The sequence below is a fragment of the Oculina patagonica genome, chromosome 5 (genome assembly GCF_052425735.1).
Source record: "Oculina patagonica isolate OP01 chromosome 5, crgOcupat, whole genome shotgun sequence".
Lineage (NCBI taxonomy): Eukaryota > Metazoa > Cnidaria > Anthozoa > Scleractinia > Oculinidae > Oculina > Oculina patagonica.
In genome coordinates, this window is record NC_135762.1 from 3,162,123 (window position 1) to 3,176,069 (window position 13,947).

At 42.3% G+C, this 13,947-nt stretch overlaps 1 pseudogene across 1 annotated transcript in view; it reads left to right on the forward strand.

Moving 5' to 3' along the window:
• The window catches only part of LOC144654792 (TPR and ankyrin repeat-containing protein 1-like), a 26,401-nt pseudogene extending 14,853 nt beyond the window's left edge, over nucleotides 1-11,548 (forward strand). Inside the window, exons 16-20 of the transcript XR_013570990.1 lie at nucleotides 525-3,820; nucleotides 4,181-4,826; nucleotides 4,955-7,877; nucleotides 8,184-8,560; nucleotides 10,170-11,548. The product of XR_013570990.1 is annotated as a TPR and ankyrin repeat-containing protein 1-like (transcript). The remainder of the gene's footprint in view (nucleotides 1-524; nucleotides 3,821-4,180; nucleotides 4,827-4,954; nucleotides 7,878-8,183; nucleotides 8,561-10,169) is intronic.
• The last annotated feature ends 2,399 nt before the right edge of the window (nucleotides 11,549-13,947 follow it).

The window sequence follows — 13,947 nt, forward strand, 5'->3', positions numbered from 1 at the left end:
GAATTGTGCATGCATTACTAATACCGCCGTTTCTCACGGTCTCATGACGGGTCTGCAGTTTGCTGCAAACATTCCATTGTGTTAGAACGTTGAGAATTGTGGATGGAAAACTTGATATTGTCCATCAAAACTACCGAATTCCTTGTAGTTTTAAAAAAGATCTTTTTTATCGCGCGTACTTCAATTCCACTGGATACAGATAGATGACGCTGTTATGGAATTGACATCCGATTCGACTAGCGATTCCGTGGAAATCGAGGAATCAAACATATGGTCGTTAAAGGGTCTTTCCAACAGCAGGATAACACGAAGGCGTCCAAATATCAGAGACAGAGCCTTTGATCAGTGGAACCTTATCAAACTAATTGAGTTTCTGTGATATGTGTTAGAAAACGTAACTCAAACTTATCTAAATCTTAACTCAAACTTAAATCGGTCGTTGACTAATCTCCCAAGGGTATAGCCTTCGCAAAACTGTTTATGCTTCACCATAATCATTCCAATTGCCATTTTTTACTTTCCAGGAACTTTCAGATTCCTGGAAGCAATGCTGATGTCTAAAATCCCTGAGATTGAACATGTCCAGAACACCGAAGGCGACACTCTGTATCATCTCGCATGTACTGGTACTGCCAAAAAGTCGATGCCAAACAAGTGCACTGCCATCCGGATGCTTCGTGATGCCAATGTAAATCCCAATCTCCTAAACAAGAGAAAGAAATATCCAATTGATATTCTTTCTAAAAAAGATCCTCGCTGGAAGATGTTAAATACTGCGTTAGCTTCTTACAAGTCCAAGACTTCTCCTTACTTTCAATCCGAGACAGAACCTGAAAATGAACCTAACGAAAAACAACATCAAGAGTTGCCCTTAACTGATACAGAAGGTAAAGATTTTTCCGAGCTCGGTGAGTTTCAATTGGAGCAGGAGGTGACTTCATCACACGCTAAAGAGATCAAAGTCAGCAAGGTCGAGGACAAACAACAGCTGAGAATGCAAATGCGAGAAAATGTTGCCAGTCTGATAGACGCCTTGTCACCGCTTACCACATTTGTTCCGATGGATGCAAATGAAGAACAAGATGACAGTGAAATAGTTAGTGATCTTCCGGAGGTCTCAAACAGGACAGTAAATGACGATGGACCATTAAAAGACGGGGACGATATCGTCTTGAAGCCTACTGAAGAAGATGACGCAGTTATTGATGGCAATGAGATTGGAGAAGACCAGGATGCAGAAGATGACGTTGACTCCAAATCGCCTTTTGAAGATCTTCCCTGGGAAGTGGACTGCACTGATCGAGTTTGGAAAGTAATGAGAGGCAAAAAAGTTGACAATTGTACGCGGAGACGGATCATTGGCAAAATTCGTATGTTGGCAAATGGCAGATGGAACAAGACAATGTGTAAGAGACTCGAGGGTGAGGCAAAGAAAGAAGGCATCCAACTCTATGAGTCAAAGTTGACAAAAAGTCAACGAATACTTTGGGAAAAGACAATCGCCTTTTCTGGTAGATGTAGCGAGAACCCGGAACTCCGTTTGAACATGGGCAATCCCGAGGGAAGAATCTACTCAGATATCATCCGAGTGTGGGACATTGTGTTAGACCACGACAAACTCCAACGCTCGATTGATCACATCGTCAAGTCACACGACCGAGGAATGGATTGCATCATAAAGAAGAAGCTGAAAGGTATTACTGTGGAAGCCAGAAGCGAGAGTAGGTCATCAAGCGAGTGTCTACCCAACAAGTACGCGGAGATAGCAGACCTGGAACAACCAGCTAACAATCCACTAGTTACGAAAGATGCGCCAAAGAAGCCCACAGTTAGTAATGACTTGTCTCAGATTTTCTTTCCACCTGCAAGTGCAAACGAACAAGAATATCACATTCTCAAGTTTTACTCATTCAGTACAGCTCTGGTGAAGACAGTGCTCGAAAGTGATACTACAACTAAAATCGACTTTCCCTTCAAGATAACAGAGCTTGAACATGCGATTGTTAACCTCCGTCCGGATCCTCCGATGCCCATCATTCTTCTAGGTCGAAGTGGTACTGGCAAGACCACGTGCTGTCTCTATCGCATGTGGGATAATTTTCAAAGGTACTGGGAGAGTGCAGTGACTGCTGGTCCCCACATCCCAAAGTATGTGCCTCCAGTGGGAGAAACTAGAGGTGGCGACGACGACGACGGCGAAGAAGAAGAAGCTCTTCAAAGAACAAGAGATAAAGGAGTAGAACAAGCTGCATGGAGCCGAGACAGGACATCACTGACTTCCGAATGCCAGCAATTCGATGCTTGTGTAGATGCAGGCCCTGTTTCAGATGTACACGAAGATACGTACCTCGGTTCATATACCAGTCACCTTCCAGAAGACGGAAACCAATGCGAAGAAAATAATCCAGATGTTGTGAACCAACCTCAAATGTACGAACACCTGCACCAGGTATTTATCACAAAGAACACCGTCCTCTGTAGCGAAGTTGAGAAAAATTTTAAAGAACTTTGCCATGCATGCCCAGCGGCAGAACACCGTAAACCATTTGAGAACCAACCAATCCCGACAAAAATTCAAGACGTTGATGAAGAGGCGTGGCCTCTTTTTGTGAACTCACGGGACTGGCTTCTTATGTTGGATGCATCTCTTCCAGGGAAACCGTTCTTTAAGCGTGCTGCGGACGGAAGTTTGCTTCGAAAAATTGATGGATGGGGAGAAGAAGATAACCACCTACAATTCATTCCAGCCACAGAATCAGACGGCGAAAGTGATAACGAAGAGGACGAAGATTCCCATGGAACTACAAAAGGTAACGAAGAAACAAAGGCAAGAAGGAAAGAACCCACTAAAGAAGAACGAGACCCAAGGAGAGAAATTACCTACCAAGTTTTCCAAGCTGAGATTTGGCCAAAGATGAAAAAGACCTCAAAGGAGAAAATTGACTTCCACCCAACTTTAGTGTGGACGGAAATAAGGTCTTTCATAAAAGGTTCTGCCGAAGCCCTGTTGAATGACAATGGAGTGCTTTCCCTTGAAGACTACGAGTCCATTGGAAAGAAAAAGGCGCCAAACTTTTCTGCGGATAGAAAAGTGGTGTACGATCTGTTCCGTGTGTATCAACGAGTTCATTCCTCAAATCGAATGTTTGATGAAGCAGACCTGGTATTTAACATTCACCGGCGTCTTCAGCGTATTCTTGCACCTGAGTGGTCAGTTCATCAGTTCTACGTAGACGAAACGCAAGACTTCACGCAAGCAGAATTGTCTTTATTGATTCGTTGCTGTCGTTTTCCAAACGACCTGTTCTTTACTGGTGACACGGCACAGAGCATCATGAGGGGCATTGCATTTCGCTTTGATGATCTGAAGTCTCTGTTTCATCACGCAAAGAAGGCCGCCGGCATCAGGGAGGACCATCATGATTTCATCAGAGTCCCAAAAAGGCTTTACCAACTAACCCACAACTATCGATCACATGCTGGAATTCTTCGTCTTGCCTCCAGTGTCGTGGATTTGCTGCTGCATTACTTTCGTGACTCGTTTGATAGGCTACAAAAAGATGAAGGCCTTTTTGAGGGACCCAAGCCTGTTCTCTTGGAGTCCTGCAGTCCGACAGACCTTGCTATGATCCTTCAAGGAAATCAGCGGCAGTCCTCAAGGATCGAATTTGGCGCGCACCAGGTAGTTCTTGTGGCATCAAATGAGGCCAGAGAAACGATGCCTGATGAGCTGAAGCATGGGCTTGTGATGACCATCTACGAAGCTAAGGGACTTGAGTTTGATGACGTTTTAATTTACAACTTTTTCCAAGATTCTCAGGTAAATAGTCATATAAATATTAAAAATGTATTGCGTTCCATATGTAACTCAAGAAAGCCTTTGTAATACAAGAAGGGTCTGACGTTATCAGTAGCCCACAAGTTGGCTGAAGATCTGTCTCGTAATTCTTCAGTCTGGTGTTCATAAGACATACAACAAGTAACCTGCCTCTATGAGAAGTAAGGGGAGTATTGGGGTAGTAGAAAGCACTTTATTTTATAAAAACTAAAAAAAAAAATGGTCCTAATAAATAAATATTTTTTAAAAAACACTATTTTATTTTAAATCTGTATCAACGCGAAGTTTGCAGTCTACTTAACTTACATTATTAATAAACTCTACTTGTGGATCTCATTTTAGGCTGGAAAAGAATGGCGAGTTGTCGCGAGTTTTATGGAAGATAAAAGCATGGCGAATGTTTCGAGTTCCACCGGACTGGTAGAGATAACTGAGGAAAGCGTCAACGTGCAACGATCCCGCCCTCTTAGAATTTGATCCTGAAAAGCACAAGGTTCTTAATTCTGAGTTCAAGTATTTGTACACAGCCATAACTCGAGCAAGAGTTAACGTCTGGTTCTTTGACGAAGACACGGAATCCAGAGCGCCAGTGTTTGAATATTTCCAGAGACTTCGTCTAGTGAAAGTTGTGGAATTGGGAGACCGCGACGCAGGATCAGGTGAACTGGCCAGCATGTTCGCCGCAAAGTCAACACCTGAAGAATGGCGAAAGGGAGGCATGCGCTTTTACAAGCACAGGTTGTGGGTGGCTGCGATACAGTGCTTCACTTTTGCTGGTGACAATTTAATGCTGCAAAAGAGCCAAGCACAGCAGCAGGCAGCAGAGGCGAGCAAGTTCCGTTCCACAAACCGTCAACAAATGCGGGACGAATTCCTGAGGGCTGCTGAGAGCTTCCTGAAATGTGGCATGCGCGATGAAGCTGAGATTTGTCTGAACAATGCCAGAGAGTGGATTCTGTTGGCCAAACTTTACGAGAAGTCAGGAAAGGTAAATATTGAAATGTTAAACAAATATTATTTTTGCCTAACTTCTGTCAGTTCCCTTTTATTTTGCATTTTAGAGTTACATTTTATAAAATCAGCTTTGGTATTTTTATTTATTTATCTTTTCATTAGTTTCAAGACGCTGCTCGACTATTCAAGAAGAAAGGCCTCTACAAAGAAGCAAGCAAATGTTACGAATCACAGAACAACTACGCTGAAGCAATCGAGACCTTTTGTCAAGCAGGCCTCTATGAAGAGGCGCTGGGCGCCCTTGAACGCTTCAACATTCTCTCCAAAAGTGGCGAGGGAAGGCAAGGAATCATTCCACCAAGAGCTACTCGTACTGTCGAAAGGCTTCGTCACCAACTGGCAGACCAGCATTTCAAGAAAGGGAAAACACAAGAAATGGAAGACGTCCTCCAACATCTTCCATCTACCACTGACCGCATTGCATTCTTGAAGAAACGGGGATGCATATTAGAGGCAGCCAGAGCTTTGGACGACGATGGAAGACGGGATGAAGCTGCACGGCTTCTGAGGGACACAGGAAATTTTGAGGAAGCGGTGAAGTACTCTAGTGATCCCAAGTTTGCTGCTGATTGTCTAATGGCACGAGTCCGTACATCTGGGGACAATGAAGACACTCCTGGGATTCTTCAACTTGCTCTGGAGAAGTACCAGCATTGTGGCGACCTTAACGGCCAAGCGGAAGTATCAATGATGCTTGGGAAACTAACAAAAGATATCCAGAAGCTTCAGGAGGCCGGTAGATTGTTCGACAAATGTAAAAATTGCTGTGGAGAAGTCGAGAGTGTATTGAAATTGCTTCTGACTACAAGTTGTGCCCCTCCAAAGGACTACAGTCAGTGGATGACTGTACGAGCCTTGGAGAGGGTACTACGGCTGGTTACTTTATTGTACAGGCCTGCCGCTAAGCTGACCATGGCGGAGACAACTTGAAATAACAAAGTGCGAAGAGCACTTTGGACTTTCCAAAACCGACGTTGCACACAAAAGGAGGTACTTCTGCAAATGCGGGGGAAGATTCGCTAAGGTGGATCCTGAGTTCATCAAAAGCAATAGTTCTAACAGTGAGGCCACGATCGATACAGCTGAAGCACACCAAAAAATTGGACGGTACCTAATTAAATTCTCCGTTTAACTCGTGACAATGATTCGCATTATGCTGGAAAAGAGCTGGTCGAGAAATTCTGTCTGTAGAAAAGTGGCGGAGGGAACATTGTGTGACGATTCAAGTTGTGCATACCAGCACGAAGATTCGGGTGAGCTTTTCAGCAGCCGCTTCCACGCCTTGTTCCACTTTATATATCTGGAATCAGTTGTTGAATCGTTCACTTCGGAGATGACCTCAAACCAGCAGCGGACAGGACGCCTCCCCGTTACATCTCAAGGATTTCCAAGGATTCCGTACGTGCCAACGTTTTTACGACTTCTTGTTTCCCTCCTCTGGCTATCGAGAATTCCATCTCACATTGCAGCATATGCGCAGCGTAAGGATGACAAAAGCGGTGAGCAAAAGACTTGAACAGTTTTCTAGAGTCTCGTGGAAGGAAATACCCGAAGAGAAAGCGCCGCTCAGATACTGACAACTTTCTAAAAGTTTCATCTTGTCTGCAACTAATTGGTTCTGCCCCTCTTATGGTAAGATGGATTTGCGAAGAGGAGAAAGAGTTCGAGAAGAAGGCAAAGAAGCCGGCGTCTTAGGCCGACAAATGATCTGTTAGCGAAGAATGGAATGGTTGGCCCTGCGCGTAGAACAGGGGGAAAGTGGTCGTTACGAAAGCTATCTACAGTGGTGGGAGGACGGCAAGAAACGCTTGTACGTTTATGGTGATGTGGAAAACGCAGCCCGTTCCATCATTCGGCGTTTCCTCACGCTAACAGCAAAGCGAAGCCGCATGATTTATCCATCGATTGCCAACACAGTCATGATTTTAGAGCACCAGCTTACCGCTTGCCTTGCACTGTACACTCGGCTATGTACAAAACATCGATACCCAGTTTGTTTACCAGCAAGTTACCTCTCCATGGTCAGGTTTTGGGATAACTTCGAATCCAAGCCAGGAGTTGAGAAAGGTATCTTTACCTTGTACGAAGCAGTCGAGCACAGTTTCGCCCAAGAATCAAACAGAGGGAGACTGATAAAAGCTGTTTGTTCACTTTTGGACTACATGGTGAGGCTGACCTGCGGTGTGGCCGCTCCCTTATTTGACGTTTTGGGAGACGTACTTGACTCAGAAGATACTCCTTCTTATTGCACTTCTGGAGGAAGCTGAGCGAACCCTGGTGCTGTTCCTTACTATGCTCTGCAATTGTGGGAAAGGAATCTCCACTTCTTTGGATGATGTTATGTTGAGAAAAATTTTTAAACTGAGCTCCAACGCTCGTTTAACAAGCCGCATCAACAAAGTTTTAGAGGAAATCCAAAAGGCAAACGGTCGCTGTGATGTCGTATCCATTTTGAAGAAGTTTCTGCAAAGTAGAGGGGAAGAGCTGTACGACCTCCGCTGGCATAATAGAAAACTTTGGCGCGATGGGACATCTACATCTAATCCAACCAGTTATCTTCAAAGTTTCCACACTGACGTAGGCTACATACGCGAGGAATTAAAACGAGATCATCACCAAGAGGAAGTCGCTAGAGATGAAGAAACTGTCAGGGCAGAGGAAGAAAAGAAACTGCTGACGCTCTTGACGTTGGAGAAGAGGAGAGTTTGGAAGTGAAATACAGGGATGAAGAGCTCAAAGACAGAGAAGAAGCTCGGCTGGAAGTAAATGCCATTGCAATACAAAAGTGGTACAGAAGGATGAAATCCGTGGAGAAAATCCGTCTTCTCGTCAAAGTCTTGCAAGCTAGAAAATTAAGACGGTTGGAATCCATTGAAGAACAAACCACGTCGTCATCGAATGTGTTAGAGGAACATTTTGTCCAGTTCAAAGTCGACTCATCTGCATGTGGGATTTGTGGAACAAATTTTAAAGTGTCAACAGATGAGAGTCTGCCCATGAGCAGTGAAGATAATGAAGGTGACCAATAAAATTTCTTCGTTGTTTCTTTAGTCATTAAAAAACAATGCTTTTAGATCGGCTTTGTAATTCAAAGAACCTAGGTAAACGCTACGCACAAGTTCACTCAACTAAATCAGAACTCAAAAAAACCCCACATGTAACAAAACTCGCAAGCGCGGTTAATACATGCACCTAACTGGTTTTAACGACAGGTTTGCTCTGGCTGATTACAGCACAGTCCTTGAACCAAATCCTATTTGATTTTCTCATTGACTGCACTCTATAATTATAAGACTATCATATTTTTTATTTCTTCTCATTCTAAGAAAACCTACCGAGACAACCAACAAATGGATAGACCTTTACCAGATGAAGACATCGAGACTGCAGAAGCCCACAGAAGTACTCATGCACATTTCAAAAAGGCGAAAGAATTCTATCATTATAAAGAACTGTATTTGCAAAAGGTTCATCCCTGTTTGAGGAAAGAAGACGAACTGCGCAAAACGTTAGAAGATCCTTCCTTGTCTGGTAAAAGGACACAAGTTGCCCTGGATTTGGAGCGCCTGGAGAGAATTCATTCTTCAATAAAAAGTGAAGTACAGACCATCGAGTCTTCTCTGGACTGGACCAACATCAGTTCACTCATCAGTGAATTAAAATCGTTTGAGCTCGCACTTGAAGAGACGGAAAAAATTGTGGAACAAGGTAAGGGTAACGGCAAACAGTAAAAACTGATAAACTAGCGGCCCTCGAATTAAAAATTACAACCAATTAATATATACAATTTAAAAATAAAATTTAAAATTTGATAATGTACAATTAAAAATTCTAAAGATTGGAATTCAACATTTAAAGACAAGATGCGTAAAAATCGATAAGGCCCGTTTTAAAACAATGTAAACTTTCGCTTTTCACTAAGAAATTAGGAAAAGTGTTCCAAAGTCTAGCCGCTCTTACGCTAAATAATCGCCCTCCCTCGGATTCTCGTTTAAAACGGGGGCAGGCCAAGTTAAAAGAGCCATATCAGTCGGGGGAACAAGTGCCAGTTGATGGCGACATCACTTCTCCGAGAAGTGACTGAGCCCGCGGTTTTCCTCCCAGAAGTTGCTAAGCAACATGACGTATTTGTACGCGCGATTGCTTTCGGCATACTCGTGAGTGCTCGCGCTAGTTTTTGATTGGACGAAATAATTCGGAAGTTATTCGAGTGCTTCAACAAAGATTTGCCAAGACCGGCACTTATTCCCCCGACTGATATCGACTTTTTCTTTCATTAAATGTCTGAATTTAGCACTATAAGAGTTCGTTCATATAGGATGGGCTTAAGCCATTGATACGTTTTTACACGTTAAAGGGAAAGCTCCTCGTACCTTGCTCCTCGTACCTCGTATCCATGCATGCATGGATGTTTTACTGAGTTAGGCACCACTTTGAAAACCAAAAGTTGTAGCAATTGAGGCACCATTTCCGGGTATATGTAAAAAAATCTCTTCACAATAAACGGTGTTTGATGCAGCTGTCTTAGTACCACTTTGCAACGCTCACAGCCCGGTGTGAGGTTCTAATACTTTTTTTGATGCCCTTTTAAAGTTTTCAATAAGCATTCCTACACGTTAAGTTCGCGTTTTCGTTGGTTTTGTTTCTGTTGCTTCTGTTGTTGAACGGTTGTGGATTTATAAGTAGGTGGGTGACAGGTTGTTCAAATCACGATTAACCGAGAATTAGCGTGAATTCTCATATCTGTTTTTAATTTTTCAGCGAAGCTTCCCGTTTATTTTAGGCCTTCAATTTTAACAATAAGTAGTGTCAAACTCCACAAAACAATAACAACGGAAAACCTTAAAGACGGCGATAAACTTTTAATCCTGGATAAGCTAAAGTGTTAATCGCTATTTGAACAACTGGGCCCTGACGTTTCAAGTGTTAACCTTAGCCCTTCGTCAGAGGAGGAGGGCAAACGCTCTAAATGTCAACCGTAAAAGGAAAATTGAAGTTGATACACCAACCACAACCGACCATTGTGCCACAAAATAATAAATACTAATGAAGGCTATTAGCCTACCTTTAACCCATTAACTACACCGCGAGACAGGTTTACGTCATAAAATCCAATACTAAATACATTTATAACACAGAGCCGTGTTGAAAATACCTACGTTTAAAAGTCAAGGTAAAGGTTGTGTTGTGGCTCAGTTTTACCAAATTTTACCAAGTGCAAAACGGAGACACAACAATTGCATTTCTCGAATTATGAAATAGCATTACATCTTGTCAGATCAACGTCGAGGTAACTGAAAGTTCTGTTTTTCTATAGAAAAACAAGACTCGTTTACCGCTGAAAATGAAGAACGGGAATCAGAAGATGAACAAATGCACGAAGACAACAAAGAAGAGGAAGGAGAAGAAGGAAATGAACCTCTAAAAGAAATGCCGGGTGAAAAGAAAAAAGGAGGAAAATCAAAGCGACGTCGTCAAAAGCGGAAAAAATAAAGTCCCCTGTTTTATGTCTTTTATGGGTCAAATGAGTCTATGAGTCATAAGTCTATGAGTCAAGATGATTTTTACACTATCTATTGAACCACGGTTTCCCTTTATCCACAAGTAAGCTTAGATGCACTCTACTTTGCTTACGGTTAGTTCTACTCTAGCTTGCTCGTGGCTATAATTAGTTGCACTCCAGTTTGCTTGCGGTTAGTTCCACTCTGGTTTGCTTGCTTAAGCTTTGACTCATGACTCATTGACTTATTTGAATCAAAAAAACTTTACTCTAAAAAAATGAACTCGTGAGTTGACAATGAGACTAGACAGATTGTACAGATGTAAAGACCTTTTTTGTGTGGATATTTTTAGATTTCGGGATAACTTGCATAGCTTCATGGAGGTGTAATTTGCTTCTTAAAGCTACCATATTGTACTTTACGTGTAAAGTGGTATCAAGTCTTCTGTCTGGCAGCCTGTTTTCAAAAATACTAAATTAAAATGACCTATTAAGTTGAGTCTTGCACCATCAACAAAAGAATCCAAAAAGAACACCGGTACCATATTGGAGTCCAGAACAACCTGAATAAGTAAACATAGGTCGTTTTTTGCTTGCGCAAAACTTCCCTCCGTTTATGACATGACACCCAGAAAAGGTCCGCACTGGTGACGAATATCTAAAAAGAACATGTCTCACGGATTGTTTTTTTTTGGCTGCTCCATAACAACCACACAATTCTAGACTGTCACTTCGGTCAGAACACTTGACACTATACATACTGCAACAGCGCGAGAGCGAAGAAGACTTGCACACATACACTCAGCATTGTATTCCACTCCAAATGTTTGATTGATCGTGTGAATTGTAATACATGTAGTAACGAAGTAAGTCAATAAGTTAGGTAATGGGTGGGTTTCAACTAAATGCTGAGAACTGGTCAAAATTCAAACTGTCGGTTGAGAAATGACTCATTTTTAACTGCCGGATAGCTGAGATCTACAACATTTACTGATAGCTGAGAAATGGGCTAAAATTTTAACTGACAACTGAGACTCAGCACCCTCATCCGAGACTCTTAATTAAAATAGATTCACGTACTAAAAAACGAAACACCGAAAATACATTAATATACAAACAAAACAAAAGGCTTTCCAATGTTGAAAGAACAGGAAAACAAAAGCTAGTAACTTGACTAGAATATTGACTAAACGCAATTACAAGCGATAGGCAATGTGTTGTAAGCACAACACATAACTCTAAAGAGTTCGTCATCAGTGTAGAACTTTTGGGGTCAAAACTGACGCCTCTCCATCCTCGTATTCTAGGAACTTTAGTCAACTCCATTCCGCCTAGCTCACTAGGAAACTCGGACACTTGATCTAAATGTAGTCAGGTTTGCGAGATGAATAGAAAAAAGGGCGATTCGTTTTGCGTGTGCAATGTTAGTTATGTATTCTCGTACTAGGTGTAATCTTGTGCTACCTTCCCACCAGACTCTATTTTCTCGGAATTATTCTAACACGAGAGACAGTGTTTCATCGGGATATCCAAACACCGAGACGAGAGTTGAAAATACGACGAGCAGAAGAGTATTTTTGACAAAATTCGAGGTATTTGGATAGCCGATGAAACATGATGAAGCTGGAGCGAGAAAAAAATCGCGCTCGTCGTTTCTTTTGTTTTTTTGAGTTGAAAATTAGAGAGGATGTGAACTGATCTCCCACCCGTGCGAAAACGGGTACTAATTTAGCGACCAAAGCCTGTGAAGAAGGCCTCTCATTTTCTTTTTTTCTTTATTTTCTGCTATATTTTCTTTGTGACGTTTTCCTGGCTTCGACTACGTCCATTTTACTATCTTAAAGGGAGGGGGAGCGGCGGGAAAGCAAATTTTTAAAATACTTAGATGAATCAGCCTCAAGGCGCGTCTGTTGGAATTAATGTTCTGAATGTCCTAATAAATATTGATAAATACCTAAATGGCACTTTTCCTTACCTTTTTATACTCCAATTCGTGAATACGTAAACCCTACCATGCAAGTTGAATATAACTCCAGCCTGAAAATTGTATCTCTTTCGGGCGGAGCCTTCCCGAATAAACCAATATAGCCCTCTCTCCTCCGCAGAGGCCTCTTTCGTGTTCCTTACGGGCTGGGAAATGGGGAGAGGTGAAAAGTAAGCGCGCGGAGCCTGGATCGGAGAAAATCGAAGCGAAAGCGCGCGGGAGCACTGCTTTTCGCCTTCTTGTGTTTTTCGCCTTCCCCCACTAAAGGAGCCTCTGCGGAGGAGAGAGACTAAAGCCCCTGTTCCCTTTTTCAGTAAGGACAACGCTCGCAATTTAGGGACCGTTCATTTTTTAATGGGTGGGGGGGGGGGGGCTCGTGGGATTTGATCGGTAGTCGCTGCTATATATGATGCCCCCCCTTCTTCATCGGAAATTTTAGCCTGCCCCCCCCCCTCGAGATCCAAATTTTTTTCGATGATTCCCCCCCCCCCTACAAAAAAAATACGCGACAATGAAGTAAATTTAAAATTTATCAAGCTAAAGAGTGTATCAGTTGTTCAGTCATAATAATAGACAAGTTATATCCTCCAAATAGCTGACATTAGCTTTGATTTAATTTTTTATTGCGTGATGGCGTTTGTTACTATAGGTTGACTGCATTTGTAACCAATGAGCTATTGGGTTGAGTTAATGCCGTTTTGTACATCTAACAAAGTAGGGGGGTTCGGGGGCATGTTCCCCCGGGAAAAATTTGAATTTTAAGAACCTCAGGAATGTTATTTTGGGCATTCTGGCAAGGTTTTAAACTATTATAGAAGCCCTCGTTACAACATTTAAAATTAGAATTATTTTCAGTGACCCCCCCTTACAGACCATATTTTTTTGGCTGACCCCCCCTTTTAAGCCATATTTTTTCGCATGACCCCCCCTCAAATCCCATCAGCCCCCCCCCCCCACTCCATAAAAAATGAACGGTCCCTTAAGTCCTCTCGGAGACCAGCATTAGACAAATTACTAATACGGTGATTATCGGTCATAGGTCATAGAGAGCTGACGCAAACACAGCGATGGCGAAAATTGACTCTGACTTCCTGTAAACAGAAGACTGGGCAACGAACTTCTTCACCGTCCACAATATTTTCCACTTGAATGCCATCGTTTCATTGCCTTGGGTATTGCAAGAAAATGTTTTAAACTTGCCTGTCTGATAAATGAAGTTTTTATTATGTTTTCCTCGACTTGACCTTCATTTATGTGAAGAGCTTGGAGAATAAGAGTATCCTAAAGGTCATTAGAAGTGTTATAAAAATAAAATTGGCGGAAAATGCTAAATTTAATATGCTCGCAATTCTTTATTAAAAAAAACGTGCCCCAAAAAAAGCGCGTTAAGCCAAGTAATGCCCAAAAAAATGCAACCTCAATCGGGCAGGGCCAGGAGCAATGTTAAGCTTCGTCGCTACCTGTTTAGGTATGGATTGTAAATACAACTTCCGGTTCCGGTCTAGTGTACGGCTACGGAAAACGTCTTTGTTCTCGATCTTTCTGTATTTTTAGTTCAAAAGTTTAAATTGGGAAAACTTTGTTTCTATTTTTATAAAACGTAGAAATTGA